Here is a 24,609-nt window from a genome sequence, read left to right as displayed (position 1 = left end):
TCTCTGAAGAAAAGGAAATGAGCCAAAGAGTAGGTCTGTCTATCACACCAAGGGTCTGTTTTATAAATATTGTTGGGGCAAAAGCGTGTTTAGGAGTGACAGCAGCATTTCTCTCCAATAACACACAAGGCTGACTCCAAAATGTTTCATTTTTTCATCACTTGGACTCTGTGCCAGCTGAGAGCTTGTTGAATGATTGTCAGTGAAAGGTGGAGCTAGGCATGGAGGGGGGGGGGGGTGGGGTTGACTTTGACTTTGCAATTTTAGTATTGACATAGTCAATGCACAATTTGTCTTTGCGGGCCAATCATAATTAGACTGCGGGCCAGATTTGGCCCACCGGCCAGAGTTTGACACACGTGAGTTAGAGTTTTTGATCTGGAACCAGTCCCCTCTGACCTCCCCTTTGTACGCAACCTTCACGGCGCTGGAGGTTTGCCTTTTTTGGTATATTTTCTGCAAACACGAAAGCCTGGTTGATTGTTACTGGATCAGCAGTTTGTGGAATATGCAGACCAGCCCAACTGCAAGCAGCTACCATGCTGGGTTCAAAGTCACTTTAATTCCCTTGCCTTCCTCATCTAATACCGTACACCTTGAACTACAAAGTAGTTCCCAAATAAATGAGTGAGCTGGGAATACAACAAACATGACTGGTTGAAAAAAAAAAAGAAGACTTTTCAAGGCTGCGGCTTGCTTTTGGGAAATGCTGGACTTAAGCGATGCCAGCTCTAAGAGCAGTAACTTGTATCGAGGGCTGTGGGGTGCAATTTACCTGACAGAATCAATGGGCGCAATTAACAAAAGAGCTAAATGAGTGAAAATTGTGCCAAATCGGTTAATAAACCGTTAATTCAGTGCGTTTGCATGTAAACATTATTTACAGATGAGTCGTGCGTTTGTAGAAAAAAGTGTTCAATTGTGTTCAATTGAAGTCGAAGTGGAAAGGCGTTATTTAACAACTGAGAAAGTAGTTCCTAAAACCATCAAATGGGTTAACTCAAGTGCAGCAGTGCAATTGTGAACAGCCTCACGTTTCTTCATTCTGTGAAACCTCCATTATCAAACGTGCTTATAGTAAATGTTGGTATTTGAGACACCTCAGAACAATTAAAAAAAAGCTTTGTGATCATGTTCCCATAGGTGTATGTCATGTTTTTGTTTTGTGTTTTTTTGGCTGAATTTTTTTATTTTGGAAAATCTGGGTTTCGAATTATTTGCATTCCACCAGCAGTAATGTCCACTGTCCATAGTCATATAAGGATGCTATATAGGAAGATAGCAAATCAGTTTGATTTGATCTTGATTGAATTCCTTTCTTACAGTGTTTTTTTTCCAGTGCTGCTTATTTTACACTCGAATCTCCACAATTGTTAAACTACCCATTGGAAAAAGAGAGCAAGATCATCCAGTCAGATATTTGCACATACAACGGTCATTTTTTAAATTCTCTGCCTTTAGATAATTATTCTCTGAGACTAATTGCAGCTTTGGTCCTATAGGAGCATTATTTCTTGAGGGCGTAGACAGTTGAATGTGCGCTGGCCCGCTTCTTATTTATTTTCAAGCCAATACTAGTATTTATGTAGTGAGCTGGGAAATCATAAATTAAGGAACGCTAGCTTCTAAATATAAAATTCCCGGATCATTAGCTGCATTTGATTGGACGTAAAAACACCTAATCATCTCTTGGTTGCAGTGAACTCTGAGAAATGTCGATTTTTCTGCAACATCTCATCAGACAGAGGAGATGGAGGAAGGTACTCATAAAACTTCGACATTTTTTTCTACAATTGACAGTGTCTCGTAACCATTGCAACTGCTCTCTGATGACATCACCAATCAGCTTTGTGACACACAGATGGGCTCCCGCAGAGTGGGGTCATCCTGGCGACAGGCTGCTCAATTGGTTTAATCAAGCAAAGGTACAAAAGGGGAACAGATGGTGTAGGAAGTGCGGATTCATTGATTTATCTGACTTGCCGCCATAACAAACATGAGCTTGCCTGATCCCGATCACTTGAATAGCAACTCTTCACAAGAAGAAGAAGCCAAGAGGGACCGTAGTCCTTTTCGCTGTTTGAATGATTTATGTTTCTGCCTGCCGATGACAAAACTTCTCTTTTAGGAGATGCAAATGAAATGAACCTTGCAATAAAATAACCTTCACTCCTCTAGCCATTGCCACAACATAATCCTTCTAGATGCACATTTACATGGCAACATCTTGGCATGGAAACAACTGTCATAATAATAGTGCTCAAGGAAAATGGCTAAATATGCTATTATTTGCATAAATACATAAATTGCACTTTTTTTAATCAGTGTTTTCAGACAATAAATCCTGAACAAACACCCCAAAAAACAGCTCAAGGAGAATTGTAATGTTATATAAGAAGATCAATAGTTTCTTCAAACACTGGTCAGAATTCATTTGAAACGGACCGCTTGTTCAGCTCCTCAAATAAAAAAAGGATTGCTTTAAAAGTCCAACAGACAGACAGACTCGGTTGGCTACGCAACATGATCTTGAAAATGTTCATATTCCGGCTGGACTGTAAATCTGCCTTCATCTGCCAATATTCATCCAGCTTTGGAACCGGTTCACAAAAACATAAAGATGAAATATTAGCTTCCCAGTACTTCAGGTCCCCTTCGCTTCCACTGCGTCCTTACATCGTCATAAATATGAGCAATATAAGATGGCATTGTCTTTCACGGGACAGTAACTTTGCTAAGAGTGCCTTTCTTTGACCAGCGACTGGAAATCCATTAAGTGGACGCATACATTAGTAAAGAGGGTGGGATGAAACAAGTTGCTCGCATGTCCATCAGACAAAGGACATGCACAATGGAACACTAATTAAAAAAATTCCTTAGATTTTTGCATAAGATACATGGAAATATGTTTAAACCGTAGAGCCTAAAATGAATTATTATTGAAAATGATTCAATGATATCTGCTGTGATCCTGCTTTTTACGTCTACAGAAATCAATTTATTGTATAATGCTCATCGTTGGGCATGACTATTGATGCACACGTTAACTTGGTTAGTTGGGATTGGTTTACTGGAAATATTTAGAGGAGTCGGTCCACACTACACAATTTGTTCCACTGTAAGTGCGATGTCATACCTTGCTGGTTACTTGAATGTTCTCTCTTCCATCTGCTGTGTCGTGCCTTTCCCAAAAAGGGAGTAGATGAAGTCAGTGATGTAACCTGCCAGGTTTCCTCATTCGTCATACTGCCCCCGACCCAGGCCAGAAGCATTAGCTCACCGCAGGCCTTAATTGGGATGTGTCTAATAACTGAGGTCCCCAGGGTTCGCTCTAATGAATAGAGAATATCATTAATGCCACTGTGACGGATATCGGCTTGCAGCTCTCCGGCATTTCACAACCTCACTCTGTCTCTCTCTTCTCCTCAGTAAATACTCTCAGGGTCCACCAGAGCTACCCACAAACTCAAATCAGTTTTTAACAATCAATTGTCTTTGTCTGCTCGGTCTATCTGTTTCCCATTCTTTTCCTTGCATTATTTACAGAGTTGAGCTATGAATAAGGTGGGTGTGTGCTTGAGATTTGCCCGGTGCTGCGTCAGCATCAGTGTCAACAGGTGAGTCGAACATAAGATGAACGAGTGAACAGCTGCTGTGTTTTATGGTGAGGTCACCTCGAGGCATCGATCTCTCGCTGTCTGCCACGTTGTCACAGCTCACATGGGGAGACGCCGTTAGATTCACCCAGCATCTTAACCTCTCCGCTTCTCCATCTGTCTGCTCGCATGCTGCGAACTGCCCTTCAAAAATAGGGGACAAACTGTTTTGTATGCAGCGCCATCTGCAGCAGAAGGACATAGAAATATGCTTTGTCACACAAAACCTGAAAAATGAATGGTAGAGAAAACGGATGGAAGGATGGAGGTTTGTGACATACGGGATAAAGTTGCATCCACATTTCTATTTCTGGATGGGTGCTTGGGGGATTACGTTCGCATGATAACCAAAAATGACTGGCAGAGAGTGTGATCAGCAATGGCAAGCTCTAACAAGGGGTTCTTGAGTGGAATGAGAATGAATGGGAGCATGAGAAATTGAGAGAGGCAAAGAACAATTGGGGTCCGAGATGGTGTGTGACGTTCTAGTGAGATTAGCTAGCTAACAGAATGACCTTAAAATCTTTAGTAAGTCTTTCTGTGTTTGCTTGTGTATCTTTGCAAGGGTGCGTTTAGGTCACGGGTGTTTACAGTCAGGGCTGATGCCGTGCCACTGCTTCACGTTGACTGACAGCTTATCATTAAACATTGACCCTTGCATATTTAGCAGGCAAACATGAAAACTTAGTCCTGTTAAAAGTTATGGCACTGGCATGGACGCGCCGTCTGAATAATCTAGTCGGTGGAGGGAAGGAAGGGGGGGTTGACTTAATGGTGTAGTTCAATAAAAATAAGTGTAATTTAGGACATGGTATGAGTTATACAAGCTATCAGTAAACATTTGACATCAAGGCAAACTATGCTGCAGTGCCCTGACCTTGGCTGTAATAGATGGAGCAGCTATTCCTTTATGCATTGGTCACCAGCATGGACAATTTAAATGTCAACCAGGCCTGTGGGGGGAAGAAGCAGTGCTTCCCAACTGCATCAGCTTGGAACATATCCAAAATGTCTGCCTTTGAGCCTCAATGGTACCGTACCTCCTGCACGTACACACACTCATATACAATCTTGACGTTGACCCCCTGCTTTTTGTCCTCAAGGGAGTCTAGTCAGTGTGACCTGTGAAAAATACAGCATGTGGGGGGGGGGTAATAGAACACAGAGTTGACCCAAGCTGCACTTGGTCAAGGCTTGTCAAACATCACCAGCCAAATGTTCTTCAGTAATGTGTTTTGCGATAGTGTTTTTAGGTGGTGGTGATATGCACTCTGGGGCTGGTGCACACACGCAGAGTCAAACTGAAGGCACATGTGCACAGGCACGTAAGCGTTTGTCACCGCAAGGGAAACAGAGCACGGGGTAACATGAAATAGAGTCGACACCTACTTTGCATGCAAAGTGTGTGATCTATGATCTGCGTCTGTGATGCATTCCATTGTTTTAAACACGTAACTTTTATTTCAACATTTGCTACAATGTAATAATTGAGTCAGCATATTAATATTTCAGATATGCGCCGTAGCATTCATTTGCCAACAATCCAGGTAGGGAGATTTTGTTAGCCATAGGAGTATAACTAAAAGTGAATAATAAAAACTTGCTTCATCTGTTCTAGGGTGGCTACTTATCACCACCTTTAAATAGAAATAAACATTGTGCACAGTGCCCAAACACATATATTCCCCTTATTTGCCATGCCGAAGTATTAAACTCTCAGTGCTTTGCAGCATTTCAAAAACTAATTCAGACCTTTCCATGTGGGCATCAACTAAATGATATTCAATATGCAGTTCATTTGCAAAGCAAATGATGTGGCACAATTCCAGCTGGGTCGCAATTGCTGTCAAGTGAGTTGGGGAGGACCCACAACACCGCAAGCTAATCATATGGAATAGCCTGTCATGGACCACAGATTACAAAGAATAGTTTTTTGGTATGAATAGGACTGGAGGCAAATGAAGTCTAATTCAATAGCAACAGGTATGGTCGCACCCACATTTAGATATGATGTCTTCATTTTGTTTGATTATGGGAGGTTTGGGCTATTTTGGCCATGATAAAGCTGAAGTGGCCAAAACATGGCTCGAGTCAGGAGTCAAATCAGCTTCAATGCTTTGATTATAAATCAAGAGTTTGACTCTGTGATGATTTTCACACATCGTATTATGGAAAGGTTCAATCAAGGCAACTGTACTTCTCTTGTTTCTTGAAGATGTTTTAATCTTTAATCCAAAAGTCTAAAAATAAAGGTAACAGTCTTCAAGCAACTTTTGAAGGAAGATCTTACGTAACCTTTTATATGCAGCCATCAAACAACACCCTTATACGTCTTGACATGAAGTAGAAAGTTTCCCAATTGCATCTGTTTAACTTTTGTTGCTGTTCTGTATGAGCTGCTTTCTGGTTTTATTGTTGTGTTGCTGTGGGGTCAGAAGGAAAATTGCATTTGGGAATTTGTCTGTTGCTACATGCAGGGATCTGCACTCAAAAATTCTGGTTAGCAATAATTCGATGCTTCACTGAAGGAAAATGTGTCTTTACAAGGACTTGCGTTTATCTTGAGATTCTGGGCTTCTTGAGCGCGAGCAGCCACCCGCCTGGTCGTACCACCCTTACTTTGCCCCTAGTCGTCATGGTAACAAAAGCCCATTAACCCAGCAGCAGAAGCTTTTTTGCATAAAATCGTTTACAAGTGGATCTGATGTTTAATGTTAGTCTTTATACTTGGTACATTTTGACTGAATGCCACAGAACATACCGTTTTAAATTGGAAAAAAGTCTCGTTTAATTTTTAGGTGAAACTAAATAGGTCAGCACCAAACACGAATTAATTGAATAAGACATGATTACAGATCATTCATGTCTTTTCAGATTAACTTCAAATGGAGTCAGCCTGGGCACTTCCTTCCCTGCACCATCACTTTCCTCGATGATTGACTGCCACTTTGGTGAGTAGAAGTTGTGGCGCAATTATGTGTGAATTCTGGGAGGTCATGACAAATGTTTCTTCAACACAACCCCCTTCCTGTGTTAACAGGTCGAGGTGACTGTACACAGTAATGACCAACAGCAATAGGAAAAAAAAAACCTCCTTTGTGGCTGAAGAATAATGCTCAGCTTCTATTCAATACGTCGTAAACAAATGTAATAATATAAATGTTTGATTCACTCACTAAGAACAAGATAAATCAAGCCTGTGACACATTGTAAGCCACAGTGCAGACAGGCATCATGCATCTTAGTATCTGTTTGAAATGTCCCTCCTTAGGAAACTCGGACAATTTTGCGGAAACTCGGGTTCTTAGAAAAATCATACCTGTAATTTTCAACATTTTGTATTTCCATAGTGACGAGATAAGTAATATATATGAGCTCCTAGGTTGACCTGGCCATTGCGACGACAGTTTTCCTAAGGGCGCTGACACAGACACACTTGGTGGACCTTTAGGCACCACGATGCAGTCGTTCTCGCTAAAGGCTGCATTGGCTCCTTCTTTCCACATATCTTTCTGGATTTCTTGTTGACAGCAAAAGATTTAAAAAAAAAAAAAGAAGAAAATATGGACTCAGATTGGATTGCATCTATGTGTCACAATTGAAGTGTCTAATCACGTAAGGTTCAGTCAGTCATGTCCCACTTATCTCCAACTTGGCTGCAGATCAATACGATGTCACCTGAAGCATGGTCGCTCATACTAACCCTGCAGGCTTCATTGTTTTCATGCCTAACCTACACTGCCTCTTTCACACAATCAAATCTTTATTTATTTTTATGTTTGAACCTCAAAGCCAGCAGGGAGTAGCAGTCTCCAGATTATTTCCATTGCATGTGGCGACACAAGGAGGAATATCAACACACAGCTACCATTGTGTTCAATTCAATTCTCATATTAGTCATTCCATTCTGGGAAAAGTGAAGATGCCCACTCGAGCTTGTTGAACCACAAAACAACTCAGCAACAGATCAAATGCCAATAAAAGTCTTAAGAGGAGGAAAACAACAACAACAAACAAAGACAAGGTCATCTATTTTAAAACGTTAAAGAACAGAAGAGAAGAATGCACCTTATCCTCCTCTGGCAAGCTGCCACTCTTGTGCGGCTTTCAATTGGCCACCCAAAGAAAATGGTTTCTCTGATAATGGTGCCCAGTGTCAGATGCTTTCCTCTCCATTTAAAGGAGAATTATAGGCTGATAGAGTTTGCTTGCAGAGGGGCGGGCTGGGTCAATGCTGTTTACAGTCATTGCTCAGCTTGCTACACTCTTGAACATAAAAAATAAAATAAATCCAAAACAAGAATTACAACTGCACTTAATGAATTATTATTACTTTTGGCAGGCTTGCTAGTTCTGATGTTATTGATGCACGGGTGTGTCTGTTAATCATTTTCATATATTTGCTTATCAATTGTAATATGCCACTTTTGTTAAATGAAAACACACTGTACTTCGAAACTACTCATATCACTAAAGCCAGATATGAAAATTGGAGATTTAGTCACAATTTTGGAGAAATACATCTTTCAAGATATTTGAATAACGCGTGGAACCTCAATGCCTCACATGAATTTGCTCTGTCTGTTGTTCTTTTAGTTTTTTTGTGAGGTTTCTACCAAAAGGAGAATGTCAACCAAGTACTTCCCTAAAATCAGTACAAACATTTGTCACAAATAATGCAGATGTGACAAGTGATGATATGCTGTACACTTATTTTAATAAACACAAAGGTTCCTTCTTTTTAATTACTATATATATTTGAGGCAGAAAGAGTTGAGGAGCACTGAAGGATTTATTTCTTTAACTACTAATGATGTGTTACGCTGCCTTTAGCGTCAGAAACATTCTCTGGTGAACATTAAGACCTCAAGAGAACAAGATCACAGACAATAAGCAGCTCAGTTTGAGCTGGTTTCACAAACCCTGTAGCAAGGTTGCATGCTTGAACATGTTTTAGTCACTGAATTGAAAGAAACGTTGGGCTTAATAAGTCACTTGGGAACGTCAGAATATACATTGAGTTAATTCTGGTCTTCTATTGTGGCTCGATGTTTGTTTGATGGCCTACTATAAAGACACATTTGTGATTAAACATGTCAATCAAACGTGACATTTTCCTTACCCCCTTATGATGACAATAAAAGGAGCAACCCATTAGTACCTTTATCGGGACACAATCCAGACATTTACATCAATCATTTGCAGATTTTAGCCAATTAAACATAATAAAGTAGCTGTAGAGCTGAAAGCAAATTTTAACAGCACCAATCTCCTGATTAATAGCACATCCAGCAGGCGTTAAGTGCACACTTAGCCAGAAAGCAAAGATATATAAATATGAGATTTTAAGTGCCTTAGGTCTGCATGCCGCAACATCATATGAAACATTTTAGTTGTGAATGTCCAACAAAAGTTGGACAGAGAGAACACCGAGGTGCATGAGGGTGGGTATCTGTTATTGGTTTCACACAGAAGTACGGAAGAGGTGGATCCAGAGGAAAGAAAATATAAAATACAGCAATATGTAATTGAGTGGTAGCGCTGCGCTGAGGCGCAAATGTTTATCGATCTTGAGGAACGATTCAATCGCAGTAAATTGATCTAAACCTTACACTTGCTTAGATCTTGTCTAACTGCATAAAACCCTCTGAATTATTGCCATCTATTTTTTTTAATCATCCTACAGACCGGAAGACTTATGGGGAGGGGCACATGATCAGGGCTGAGGGACAGCTTCCAAATGCCCACTTCATGACACCATGACTGGTGTGCTGTAAGGAATACAAAGTTTTTTGAATTGGCCATAATAGAAGTTGGCTGTGACCACTCCCAGAGTGGCGCAACCCTCCTTCTCATCTGCAGAATGACTAACATCGAGTCGAACTTGCCTCAGCGCAGTTACGCCACACGCCATGCAGGATTTAGGTCGGTCACTAAAAATGTTTAAGTTGGAGAAGCTGTAAGGTTAAAACTACAAGTATCATCTCTGCATATGACCTCTGATTTGCTCTGGGAATCAAGTGAAGTTCAGTAAGCACTGTTCTTCAAATATGTGCTCTGTGATGTATAAACAATGTATATTGCCATTCTGCTGCTAGAAACGCACTCCTCTTCTTTCACCACCTCACCTCTCTTTGGATTATAAGGTCAGCCAAGGTTTTTAGAGCTCTAGCGGTTCTTTGTCATTATAGAAGTGAATAGTAAAAAAAAAAAAAAAAGGTGCAAGATGCAGATATGCTTTACCGTTCTTCTCAAGGTGAATGCAATATCCTTAAGAGTGGTTTGAGTGAATTTAGACAAGGCTAAGGTAGCAGCCAGAATGCTCATATGAAGATGCCAGTACACGATACAAAATATTAGGCCTTGTGATCATTACACCTACACAAAATGAAAATGGATAATGTTTTGTGTGTAGTTGAAGTAAAGGTTCTGTGCAGGTTAGCGTGCATCAAACACAAGTATGACTTCCTGGACCTTTTTTTTTGCAAAAATAAGTTATTTTACCTTACATCCCTAGAGAATGACTTGCAAAAAAAAAAAGTCTCTCGATACATTTGTCTATGCTGCGTCAACTCTTAAACTTATGCAAAGAGAAAGCACAAGTACTCAAAACAAGGAAATCGGATCAATAACAATTATATATTTTTCAAAGTCATGCAATAATGCTCTGAATATCCCTGAAAGCATTTCTTTATTTAACCCAGCAACAGGTGTATGACGACCAGGTGAGGAAGTAATGATAGCTCGGAGAGAGGATGAATGGCTCGCTGGCGGGTATGCAGGTTGAGCGTGGTAGGTGAGCAAACAGCAATCTTGTGGTGGTGGAAGAGCGCCAAAGGGATCACAGCGACCGAGCGGACCAAAGAAATAAACAAGAAAGCAAACGCAAAAGATGTTGGTGACGATCTCAACTGTAGGTACGTCAAACACACAAGATTGCTTGCATGACAAATGATTTGGCATTTTCAATTCCATTTGAAAAGTAAACATTGCGGCAACGCACTTTGAGCTCGAAATTAATACAGCCTAATACAGGTTGCATAACAATGTCTATTCTGAATTCCAACGAAAACACAGAAACAATGCATACCTCCCCTTTGACAGTTAGAGCGACTAGCCTGGGCACATGCATCCTTTCCATTCAAGGGAATAATGTGCAAAGGCTACCTCTGCATATGTACATAAAGCAATTAGCCTGCTAGTGAGTGAGTGGTGCCCCTTGGGTGGCGTAAAACAGAGCAGGCTCCTTTCGTTCACCAAGCTGCTTGGTTAAATATTGATACCCCTTGAGCTGTTTTAGACGCTTGTTTCGTCGACTGGAAAGTAGCCACTGGCTGACTGAACCACAGCAGTGGGAGGTTTGAGAGAACCCCCCCCCCCCCGAGAGGTCTCAAGCGGCTCGCTTACATGACAGCTGCCTGTTGTTTGACGGCTATGAGTTTAATGTACTTGTCACTCACAAAACCTACAGGGTGCACGCTAAGTTTAAAGTCAAGACGTTTTCTTGTAGTCTGAAGACTTCTGGGTCAGTGATTGTGGATTGAGTGCCAGTAAAGTATTGTTTTTCTTGTCTGGAGAAAGATATTCCTTTGATGGATATCCTAATATTTTTGCATGACACAGTTTGAAATGAAGATAGCATAACAGACCGTGTAGCCGGAAATGAAGAAAGGATAACAGACTGCGTAACCATGCAATGAACTTCTTCAACTTCCTTCTCAAGCACAAGCGAGTGGTTGATGAGTTCTTTTGAGAGCGAGAGGCGGGTCATTGTCAACACTCAAAGCCGTTTCTCAGTTAACTCGCCTTTTGTACTAAGAATCCCAAGAGAGAAGAAAACCGTAGAGCGATGAGATCATTAGCAGATACAATAAGACTTATCAAAACTTATCAACATTTGAAAAAGTTGTTCTGGATTCCCTTAAGTCATACAGCCCGCTCGGCCACCTCTCAATATCATCACACCAATCTCTACATGGTGACTGATTTTAACTCAGTGTAGGCTACGTATTTATTTCAGCTCCCTGTGGGAAGTCGCGTTAGTTCTCTGATGTTCAAAGTTTGGCCATGCAGAGAGCAATCTAAAATATGTGGATGCTCATTGTGTATGTCAGAGTGAGCAGTTGAAAAGCCCTTGTGTGCAGATGTGAAAGGTACTACGGTAGACACCATCATAAAATGGGACAGAGGTGATAGGAACAAAGTCACGCTCTCAGCAGGAGACGCCACGGAACTGAATGAATAAACAGCGGGAGAGCCGACTTGTTCAATCAAGTGAAAAGGTGCGTGGAGTTACTCGACACACTTTTGGAAGAAATACAGTAGGTGTGCACTTCTAATGCGCTTACTGCATGATACGTGCATCACGATCCATGAATAATTCTCTTCATGCATCCGGTTGTACTTTACGTTACCCTAAACGTGACTTTTATAATGGCCTGATTTCCGAGCCCGAACGACGTAACTCCACTCTTGACTCTGAGAATCACGGTACTACTAATGCAATATAATGCAATAGCCCTGAAATACTAAATCCACCCTTCTGGAGGATTAAAGGTTCGGTTTATTTTCAATCGCTAACTGTTGATTCATCCTGATCTTTTGTGTAAGTATTCTGGTGCTGATGATCTGATAAATACGATATCTTCAAACCCTGTGCCAACCACAGAAAATCTTATCTCACTAACTGCAAGACCCAACTACAGTATGCAATAGTCAGATGTTCTGGGTTCAAATCCATCTCTTTTTTTATGGTGTTTGGGTGTTCGCAACAAGCTAGCACAAGTTTTATCATTTTCTTTCCACATTCCAAAAACATGAATGTCGGGATCAATTCAGAAGACTTTAAGTTGCTCGTAGGTGTGAGTGTATCTGATTTTTTATTTCCGCTCTGCAATTGATGACCAGCCCATTGTGTAAAATGATCCCTCACGCACAGGGCAAGACAATCAGTCCTACATACAATTCACTTTATAAATACTTCAATGAGAAACTGCAAAAACAATATTGCACTAAAGCTGCGTTTAAATAGTCATCCAAAATTGGGCTAATAATCCCGCTGTGTGAACCGGGCTTTAGACCCGATCCTGTTTGTCAAATGAGTATGTTGGTAATGTTTCTGGATATGTGCGCGGCCACCCCTCAGTGAAATGTTGTGTCAGCCTGTCAACACCCACAAAAAACTTTCCAGCTTTGCCTATCTTGGACTGATACTGTATGTTGTCCATGGGATTAAGGTCAAGGCTTTTTATCTCGCTTCCATGATTCCTGTTTCCTGATTTCTTGGTTTAAGAAAACAACATTAGACTCTGTGGCTACCCTTTTGACATTATTCCTGCACATTGGGTAACCTTTCTGGACCATCCCTTTAAGGCATCTTTACAATTGTCAAAGATGGATAGAATTCAATTATAGGCCCAAAGGATGTCAGAAACGCATCTCCTGAAGTTAGTAATGCAACAGTCGATCAATGTCAGCGCACCACCTCCCGTCTCTCTCCTTGGCAAAAGATGTTCTTTTAATGTTGAGCACAGACCCTGACGCTTCTAAATGAGAAGTGAGATTTCACACTGCCAATTACTTGAAACTGCAGAGAGATCCAGGATAACAGCCAATATCTGCCGGCTCAGCCACCTCTGTGCAAATGACCCCAGGGAACGCCAGCTAAACTTCAAAACTGCGTAGAAATGAAAATGACTGGACTGAGGCCCAGTTTACAGTAGAACCAAATTTTACAAGGACCTTGTGCATATTTCTCATGACCTTTGTGCATTATTTGCCAAGTAGTTACACATTTTCACCCTCAGAACTCTTTACTTTTGTATTTAAGGGCAGTTAACAAAACAAATTAAATGTAGGGGTCCAAGGCAAGAACTTAGAAGGAAACTTAAGTTATAGTAAAGACAAACTGACTAAGTCTGAGTATAATTTCTGACCGGCATATGAGGTGAAGAAAGAAGAAGAAAGAAAGAAGACAGAAGATTTGGGGTTCCAATGTTGGCTTTGTCTGGCTACTCTGGCTTCACGGAGTCCAACAAGATTCTAACCCCCAGCTGAGCAGCCATTCTCTCTCTCAATCATTGTGTGTGACTCACTGTCCATTGCCTATTATCGACTGATGGGCTCATCTTCACATATGTCAGAACTATGATTGGCTAGTGTCACTCAGATATCAAGTCCTCATCTTACCATAAATCTGCTTTGATGGTTTCTGGCTTCCATCGAGAAGATGTATGTTAAATGTAAGGTGGTCGCCGCTCCATATACTTGTCTATTATTAGACAAAAATATGCAGGCCGCATATCAACGAGATTAGATGGAATATTCAAACATCTAGTTTTGCAAACATCATAATAGAAATTTGGCCTTACCTAGGATAACGTCAACGTACGGGGTTTACGACAGTATTAACACTGACTTTTAATGAAAGGTGTGTGATTCTGCACTTTTGACTTAAGCAGCAGGTCAGCTGGAGACCAAGAGAGAAGAAAGTGTCCCCGTGGCAACCAGAGAGAGCTAGTGAAGGGAAGAGCCAAGAGTCTTGCAAGAGGCAGGCTCTGGAAAAGGGCAGGGCAAGCCTTCAGGGTACGTGGGCTGAGCTCCACGTATACCACACTCATTTTTTTTCATTACACTGTGCTTATTAGAATTGCCCTCAGGGCCGGTTCTGACTGCAGCCTTCTGGTCTCACTGGTGAACATTTATTTCTCTAGTTTATTACATTTTGACATGAACAAAAATGCTTTATTCTTGTTTACACCTACAAAAACTACAATTTAGTTATAGTTGCATCCAGCACGTGGAATAGATTAGGCATCAAATTATGCACAACAGTTTGTAGAATGGCACTTAGCAAAAAGATACACTTTCTGTTTCATGGACGACAATATTGCGCGTTTTACAATGGAGGGTGGGATATTTCTATCGGGACTGCATCGGCAAAAATTCAAACAAATGCCACAAAGCCGGACTCTGCCATATCTGATCCTGGAGCGGGGGGGTTGTTTCCATTGTGGGTTGCCAGATAAAACTTTGCGTTTCCAAGATTTTCGGGTACGACTTGGCAGTAATTAGTGTCCATCCTGAGAGGCGTAACCAATTAAACAGGGTGAACAGTTCTCACTGGTTTCGTCACAGACAAGTGACATCGGAGCATATTCATCTTGTCATTGCAATTGGTCATGTATGATAGATGATGTGACGGCGACATAACTGGTCTCCTTATGCTGGTATTTACACACCAGGAGAATAGAGGAGGCAGAAAGAGCATTGCGACACAATTGCTTGTCTGTTCCAATGAATATTCAATGTGAAATTACTGAATACTTTATTAAGCAACCCGTGTGTATGTATTAAAAGGCTGAGATACTGAACGCTCAGGCACTTCTAAAATGCCAATAAAGGATTACAAGGTCTTAGAGACTTTGCTATTGTTAGCCTCATTAAGAATGATGATGACATGGGAGTAGAGGGAACTGACTCTGGATTTTGTGCTTTTTTTTTATTGTCAGAAGCTTCTCCAACATTGGGAAGTGGCATAGCCTCACAACTTCAACACCAAGGGAAAGGACACAGAGAGTGGAATCTTACAGGTTTTTACCCAAAGAACAAATTCAATTGCTCTACAAAGGCCGAGTACAAAAAGACCAGAGCAGACCATCTGTTTATCATCATCACATAAAACGTTATTACGTGATATTGTCACTCTACCACTGATAATACTGCTGGTGATTATATCATACAATGACATGAATGAAAATAGCCTTTTTCTTAGATTATTCTGGATTTTGCAACATGCCAGATACTGGGGTGTTTTGCTAGCGTTATTTCAATTACGAGATCTGCCAAAAAAGTTCCATCTAGCTCTTAAAATGCAACCATAGACTTTATGGCATAAAAGCCAATTTCACTGGTATTGATGAAATTATTTCAGCATTGATTATCCACTCCACAAAAAAGTAAGAAGTAGAAGAAATTGTTCATTACAACCTTTAGATGAAAGTAACTGGCAAAATAGAACATTAGTTGACTTCAAAAGTAACTGGCTCAATGCCATGACTCCTTTAGGAGCTGGGCTGTGCAAAGCTGAAATCCAGACAACGGTCCTGACCTAAAAACACCTTAAAATCTAATTTGAAGTTAGCGTCGCATATTGTATACCTGCTTCAAAAAATGCAGCATTCCTCCAGACGAGTGTTTTGATTAGGGAGAGAAATGTGAAACCTGACCTTTCGATTGATTGGACCAACGCGTTTGTGCAACATGGCTGCAAGATTAAATTTTGAATTCACATCATATCACAACCTACGCATAATATATGCGTGGAGCCGCTTTGCTGCTTGACACTTGAATAATTTCTAATGTGCCCATCGTTAGACAACATATACTATAGTTATCATTGTCTAGTATATTTACGTTTCGAGTGGAATGCCTCAAAGTAGATAATAGTAGTTGACTTGACTTTCAGCTACAGCATTACAAATCTAATTTCATTTTAATGTTCCAGGATCAGTTTAACTATAACTTTTTTTCAAGTCAGTTTTGGTCTCCGGGGTCCCATCAGGTTCGTCCATTTACGGCTATGATGGGTTTGATGGACAGCTGAAGAAGAAGTGGAGAGGACCTGCAGTTATTGCTTTGAACGTGTTGTTGAAAATCTCATTGGAATGTAAACTCGTAAATTTAATGTAAGAGTGTATGTGCAAAGGGAAAGATCATGTTGGACGGGTTTCATTGGCCACCAAGATGTAATTTGGAACGAAACGTGTTGAACATTTTCTGTCTCGGGACTATGAATGGTCTAAGCCTTCGGCTAATGGGCATAGCTGTCCAAATTGAGGATATACGAACACTTGCTCTGATGGATGGTGTCGTATTAAATTATCAAATGATGTGGCTAGGAAAAAAATGGAAAAAAGACATCGCCAGTCTACCTTTAGTTTGTAGATGAAGTCAAGAACTCTATCACCCATATATTTGTTTCTTGATACATTTTTATTCTTTTAAAGATATATAGAAAGGCCACAGCATTTCTTTCCTTTCCATTATATTATACTATGGGATTACGAAAGTACTACATTTTTTTATCTAAAATTTTGATTAGTTTTTAAAGGTCTTACAAAATGTCAATGATTTAAATGTCATGATGCCAGTAGAAAACCATTTCACGTGACATTTTTTTTTAAATGCCGACCTTTGTGGCTGTACATGTTGTACATACCGGAAATCACCATGTGCGACATCAGAAAATAGTGACACAGGTCTCAGATGCGGCCACTCAGAATTGCTTTGGATCAATCAATCGACAACCAATTTTTCTTTTTCTGAAGTTCATCATTAAGTAAGTTAAGCTTCACAAAAATGCTCTCCCAATACACAGCACAAAATGTATTCTGCTCTGTAGTTAACCTATTTGAACTTGTGAAATGCATAAGTCGTCCTGCAATAACTCAAATTCATAAAATGAAGTGTGTTTACCACCATTATTACTTGCATGTCGCTACATTCAGAGGGAGTGATTACAGTTAATTGGGGAGGGACCACTCAGCTGACTAGCGGGAAAGTGAGTCAAAGTAAACTGTTGTGGTGATTGCAAACTAAAGGTGTCTTCATCTGTCCCCATTGTGAGTCTGTTGTTAGTGGATATTGCCTTCACTAAAAGTGGCTTTAACCACTCCCACAGCGACCAGTCACAAAGTTGATATCAGACATTACAACCAAACTTTTCTCCACAGAAGGGCGATACAAGTGTCAGCACATTTGCCTCACAGTTCGGAGTTTGGAGGTTCGATTTAGGACTTTAGTGTTCCTGTGTGGAGTTTGCTTGTTCTCCTCGTGCTTGTGTGGTTTGTGAGTCTGAAAGGTTGTTAGTGTGATCATGTCAGTCCATGTTGGTCTTCATCCGTCTTGCCATCGCTTTACCAATCACCTTCTTTCTCGCTCTTTGTTTCCGCTTCTTCACCTCTCTACGAAATCAATAATTTCTAATAGATTCAGGTCATGATTGAGCGTATACATCAAGCTGGAGGAGATACGTATTAATCACAGAAAATGTCTTTTTCATTATGATGCACCATGCAGCCAGTCTGGTGTGCCTCAAGGATGAACTAGCTAAATTGTCCAAATACGCATGCATGAAATATAAACCAGCGACAGACGTACTGTGACACTACAAACGGCCATTATTCAAGCGTATCTCCTGGCACTGTGCTGCAGTTTTTGCTCACTCAACTCAACTTTATGTATCACGCGTCTACAACAGCTGTCACAAAGCACTTTACAGAACACACAGTACAGCAAATGTTTTTCTCCATTCCTACATACGCTTCGTTATTTGAAGAGGTTATTCTGTCAATGAAAGAAGAGCGATTCAAAGTCTCCTTTCACCAGTTGATCGAATACTGTGTCGTGATCACAACATGCATACCATCACTAAAGTCTGCTACAAGCTAAATTTGAAAGTAAAAAAGCAACTGTAGCGTCCATTGGTGAGTAGCATAGGCACAGATCCTTTTCACTTTTCAAACGCTGACTCCTCTTCACATATGGCAAAACTAATCGGACATACTCAATGACAGTCGAAGTTTGAATGACTACCTGAATATTTTTTTGTAGCTATGACTCTGCTACAAAAAGCAGGACGAGAACAATATTTAAACTCAATTCAGTGGTCGGTTGGTCTAAGAATGATACTGAAACGAAAGGCCCGTGATTCGCATGTTTGTGCAGCGGCATAAGAATACACGGGACAAAAGGCACACATGCTGTTTTATTGCTAGAGCCAAGAAGCGCTACTATAGTTTAGTGATCAATTATGAGACATTCTGACACGAGTCCAAATTTGGGTCATCCCCTGCACAGAATGACCCGACACTGATTTGAATTTAAGACATTCTTGCTGTGAGACACCACCCCGCGCTGCCACAAAAGTTGTTCACTGGGTGTAAAAAGTTCAATTATCTGGTATCGACTGCAATTTGTTCATGCGTATCCTGTTGCGACAGTCGGCTCACGTCCTGCACCGTCATTCTCAGTCACCTCAGGAATCACCGATGCCGTCCACACAAAAGCCAGTGCATTTACTACAGTTACCATTTGAAACACAAACTGCCTTTCCTGACCAAAGCCTCTTGTCATCTACGCGCTGTCGATGAACCCTCCCTTCAAATCCACATCCTTTTTTCTTGACACTTTTTCCAATGTTGTGATGAACTGGGCATGACACAGCATATTTTTAGTCACGTTAGCCACTTTACTGAATCCTGATTCTTGATTGTTTGCATGTTTCTTGCAGTCCTATTTTCTGTATAAAAACTCGACCAGTGCTATAGTAATTGCATAGCCACACTTAATGAGATCGAGATATGAGTTTCTCCTAAGCCGACAAGAGGTGGTGACACCTGTGGTTATCCGTTTTAAAAATAGCCGGGACCAGAAATTTGCCCTCCCTATCTCGCTTAGCAACTACATTGTAGACCTTGATATACGAGATTGTCGACCTTGATAAAATATTGTGTCTCTCCTGCTTTCTAACATAGAAATGTGGAACCGTAACTAAAATGGAACTCACAAGATGGGGATTCAGTGGACTCTCACAAAACCTCTGGAGGACCAACATTTTGCAGACTGTTGTCAACACAAGTTAAATTTTTTGAGATACAAGGCGCAGGTCACCAAAAAATCCCAATCTGGGCCATATTTTCCTGCAGTGTTAACCTAGCTCAACTCATTATCAGCTTTAAGATGCATCCAGGGAACAAGTCCACATCAACGGGGCCTACTCATCCCACTGTCTACGCGCCACACAAAGATACACCATTGCATACGCAAAAAGCTGACACAACATAATCTCACTCACACTGTTCATACACACGCATGAGTGACCCCATGTATTAGGTTTGATTTTGATAAATGTCAGTGGGTGGAGTGGGCATTCAGCCATTTATAGCGTTAACATCCTGGAGCAAAATCAAGAGACAACGCGTGCAAATGTATGTGTGAGTTTGTGTGTGTGGTAAAGACGAGAAAGACAGATAGAGTCGCTGCATGCATGTAAACAACTCTATTAGCAAGCTGTCCTTGCATGATGGAGAGCGCCTCTGTGGGATGTTGTCTCCAGTGTTCTGCCAACTCTCTTTGCTTATTCTTCCACTCCTCATTCAAGGGGCACATTATGAAATCCTCAAAAAGCCCATGAGAGCTTTTTTGTTCTTCCTTTAACCTCCTGTGCATCTTTTGCTCTTTAAGTCTGTGCGTGGTACAGGCTGGACTCCTGGTTCTGATAATGCTGTTCTTATCGTATTTTTAATATTCAAAGCCCACCTAATGCTCTCACCTGAAGTATAATTTTGTCTTGGACAATACATCAAAACGAAAAGCCCGGCAGCTTTCAGTCTGAAGGTGGGCATTAAGAGGGCAGAGAACGCGATGATAGAAGTAATAAAAGGAAATATGAAGCAAACATGCTGAATGTCAGTCATTCAAATGACAGACTTTCTTCAGGTAAGGTGAGTCCGGGTCTCTAATCTCCTTCACTCCCCCGCCGATTGCAAGGTTGAGGCAATCTTATGTTCTCATCAGCATAAGTGTGACGCTGCAGAGTACACGCCGGAATGCAAACGTTTAACCTTGGGGTTGTCTTTGGTTAACACGTTGCGCCATTACTTCCTGACACTGCAGTACAATAAAAAGTTGTGTATGTGCAGCGTACCTTGCCTCGTATCCTGACAGCAATTGTACACAACAGTAATCTGAAAGCTTGTTGCATAGGAAATCATATTTAGTGAAACACAGGCTGCGATTTGTAATCCTTGGCAGTTCTTTGGCCTTTTATCAGGCACCCAAAAGAACATAAAGGGAGAACCTCCGTTGGATGAACAGCATCAGGCACAAGCGGGGAAACAGACAGATGCACGCCCTCTTGAGAAATGAGCTGTTATCTTTCTTATCGTCTTCTCCAGCTGGGCCCCGCAAAAGGCAATAGAGCTGTCGGAACAATCATCGTATTTCCACAATTCAAGCATGTTGAAAGCTTGAATTTATTTATTTTTATGACATCCCGCAATCAAATGAAGATGTTTCAGATGCCACCAAACTGCTGTAACAAGTTCAGTTTTCAGTCGGTTTTGTGATTTACAAGGTGGTTCAACGCATCTGGTGGGCATGCCAGTTTGCTGCCTCGATAGCATATTTACTTTGTATTGTTCTCAATCCGAGACTTCGCTTGCCCGAGAACAGAGCAGAGACAAAATTGAGACTTTACGGAGTTGAGACTGAGCCAAGACCAAGACCGAGACAACCCGGGACGTAGACAAGACCAAGACCATAAAAATCAGGAAAGCGTGAAAAGGTTGAAAATGAATGAGTATTTTATCTTTAATTCAAATTTTTTTCTAAATACCATTGACAGCAAAAAACGCAGCATCTGCAACTCGGGCAAAGCACGACAGGCAAAAATACGAAATCTTGATGGTTCTCATTTCTTGCAAAACAAAATACACACTTTTATGTATTCTAGATTTAAATAAGAACCAGACTGCAAATAAAAACATGAGCAACTGAAGTATTTTGTGTGCTAATCGTGCAGGGGAGAATCTCATAAGAATGCCCTTTGGAATAAATATCCTCAGTCAGATCACTGGAAAGGTTTCAGTAAATATGGAGGGTGGGTAGTGGGGGTCAGTAAAAGGAATTAAAGGTATTTGTTGTCTTACCAAGTGTTTCTCCCCATTCTCACGTTCCCAAACCTGTCTTAACATCAGTCAGCATACGACTTTTCATTTGCCTGACATTTACTGTCTGATGTGAACAACAAGTTATGCGGTTTGACTCCTTTGAAGGTAGAAAAATGCAGCTACCATTTTAACTGAAAGTAGAAAAATCAACCAAATCATCCCTCACCTGGGCCCCAAATGCATTCAGCTGTTACATAAATGTAAACACATGACGCATTCTACCTATTATGCCTGCATCAATATTTATGATGTGCCATCAGAACTAAAGAGCAAGGTTGACAGCAGTAGTTTTAACATTCACACTGCAGCTACCATCTGGAAAAGGGACATTTTGTTTGTTTGCTGTTATGAGTTTTTTTTTTTCTCTGTCTCTTTCTAAACGTATTTGAATGAGGCTAGCTTACGCAAAAAGCAAACGCTACCACTGATTTGTCACCTTAAGCTCTTTAAATAGGAGCTCTGTTAAATGAGTAAACACATTTAAGCACCAGATATAGTGCTTGCTTACATGATCAGATGTGTTTTGACAAAATGGCAGAAAAAAAGAACGTATCAAAAGCCCCAAAGTCATGAATTGGTTGAGAAAATGGTCATCTTCACAATTTAGGTCTCTCAAATATTTTGTGTTAATTCATATTATTCTTATTATTTATTATTATTGTTGCCTATGACAAAAACAAACACATTACCACACAAAGGACCTTACACACATATGTAGGAAGTGAGATCACTTGGTGTTTGGAAAACACTTTGACGTGAAGACGTCACTTATTCTGAACAAACGAGGAAAGAGAATATACCTGCACTGAAAACCTTTCACATTTTACACTTGCCGCAGGACTTGCAAACAAATTTAGTTTGAATCTATGCATGGATTCTTACGACAAAACACAAGATCAATTATTAGTAGTTATTTGCATACATTCATCATAAATTAAACCACGCTTCTTCTTAATGGGATAAATAAGCACGAGACAGACGCATACAAAAGGAGCACAAAGAAAACAAACTTATTTCTAAATCAAAACCAAATGAATGTCGCATCATGACAGTCGAGACTTCAAATCAATGTTTACATTTATCAGGTTAATTTCTCATGGATAGTCACTGTAAATGATCAGAAATATTTATGCCTCTTAAGATCCATAGCGCATACCCGTGCGGGTTAGTGACATCCGATTTCTTGTGTGTGCTAATCTAGATTTGTGTTGCTTAGCAAGGGCTGTGGGACTTTGTGATTAAAGTTTTCTCTTGTCCACCGCTAACTTTGACAAAAGCCTCCTTTAACCCGCTGCAAAAGGATCATCCCAGGGGATTGCATATTTTATTTTGTAGATATACCGTATTATGAAATTGTAAGAACACATGATTAAGTCTATTGTTTGTTTTGAAATCTGTCTGAAGAAAGCCAATTAGGTAATTGGTGAATAGCGCTTTAGCGTGTAGTGTTGTGTATTGCTGTGTACATCATCAATCTTGAGTGTACAATAATAGTTTTGCAAGCAATTTTAATTGCGTCCACAGTCATGTTCAAAGTTGTTTGCAGCAAGTCAGCTTTCCCTCTACACGTAAATAGAAGTTAATTCTTGCCGCAATACTGGTCCCATGAGTGAGGAGGAGGGGGTGACAATGAAATGGCTGAGCATACATGTTTTTAAACAGAATATTAAACGTTGACAACATAATGGAGTGGCATCCTCATTCCGGAGGAGAACAGATGAGCGGTTTGTAATTAAGCTAGAAAATTCACTTATTATCAGGTGCATTAGATTCAATTTAAATACTATTGCAGCCAGTTGTATTCCCCTGTTTCCTGATGAGCAACTGCAGGTTAATTGAGACAAACACCTAATCATTGCCAAGGCTGTGTTTTAAAATGCAGGGTAATGCCAACATGAGAAAATTGAATCTATTTTTCCCCCCATTTGTTTATGCTTCTACTTTACTATGCGACTGGCAGGATAAGTCATCATTGATTATAAAAGAAGTGCAAAATAGGTACAATATATTTGCCAACTTTACTCAAATCAACCAGTTCAGCATAATTCAAGCTAACGTGCTGCTAAAAATGTGGTGGCATTCAAAATCGATTCAACATTTAGAAAAGGACTATAAAGGGACAATTTTGAAGGTGGGTCGACAACGTAGTAGTCCCTTGCGTGCCTGTTTGTAACCTCAAAAATTATATATTGGGCCCATAGCGTGTGAATGAATCGCCCCAATTTGGCAAAGGTAGCCTGCTGTTACTAGTGCATTTCCTCAAATGTGGCTATTATTCGGCTGATGGACTGACTGAAGCTCTTTTCACACTGCGCTTAGCAGGGCACATCAATTCATTGTGTATGTGGTTAGGGACTGAATGGAATATTGGCTGGGCGGCGCGGCAAGAGGATTTTGATGCAAATGTTCCTCCAATAGGAGACGATCGGGAACTGATTCAGTGCTGTTTTGGTGGACTTGTTCACTCTTGATGAGGACAATAGAAGAAGCCTCCATAAATGCGCTGTTTCAGTGTCCTGAGATTTTTAGGACATATCGGAAATGACATACTGTGTGGTGTTTAATAGGAAAACACTGCATGAAGTCAACTGTAACTTCATGCTACTTAGTGGAGTGTTGCCGCATGGGCTATAAACTGTGAAGAAAGTCGACAGGACCTCACATTTGCTCCAGGCTTCATCACCCCTAGTGAGATCTGGCAGAGTGCCTTCATATCATTCCTGTTAATGAACACATATTTATGCATGTAACAATGTGAATTAAAAGCTTTAAACTGTTCTTCGCCAGCAACCCTTTGTGCTGATATGCAGAGCGCAATATTTTCACCTCTATCGACTGCTTTTATAGATATTCATTTCAAAATGAAATGAATGGTGAAGATAATTGTTGTTACGCAATAAAGTATCTGAGATACTCACCCTATAGTTCAGACTGTTTACTTTTATGAAACATGTGGCTTCAATTTGAGGTGTTTCTTCTGAACTTAATTTGTGGATAACATCCTTTTCCCCCAGACTCACAGATGTTAGAATTCTATTTCCAAGTGTCAAACGACAGGACGCCTGGAATGAGTGTTCGCACCTACACATTGATAAACTCAGCATGGAGTTGAGTCTTCGATAAAAGCGGCCAAGATGGTAGCAGTGCTATCGGTTAAATTAAGCCATCTGGGGGAACAGAGCAGAGTTAACGCAATGGGTTTTATTCTCTGATGTTCGCCT

At 40.6% G+C, this 24,609-nt stretch overlaps 1 long non-coding RNA gene across 1 annotated transcript in view; it reads right to left on the bottom strand.

The window, feature by feature from the left end:
• Positions 1–20,045: 20,045 nt before the first annotated feature.
• Positions 20,046–24,609, bottom strand: part of LOC119128668 — an 85,349-nt gene continuing 80,785 nt past the window's right edge. Inside the window, exon 6 of the long non-coding RNA XR_005099060.1 lies at positions 20,046–20,247. This is a non-coding gene — a long non-coding RNA (uncharacterized LOC119128668). The remainder of the gene's footprint in view (positions 20,248–24,609) is intronic.

This window comes from Syngnathus acus, chromosome 10 (assembly GCF_901709675.1).
Source record: "Syngnathus acus chromosome 10, fSynAcu1.2, whole genome shotgun sequence".
NCBI lineage: Eukaryota > Metazoa > Chordata > Actinopteri > Syngnathiformes > Syngnathidae > Syngnathus > Syngnathus acus.
This window is presented reverse-complemented; position numbering and strand designations above follow the sequence as displayed.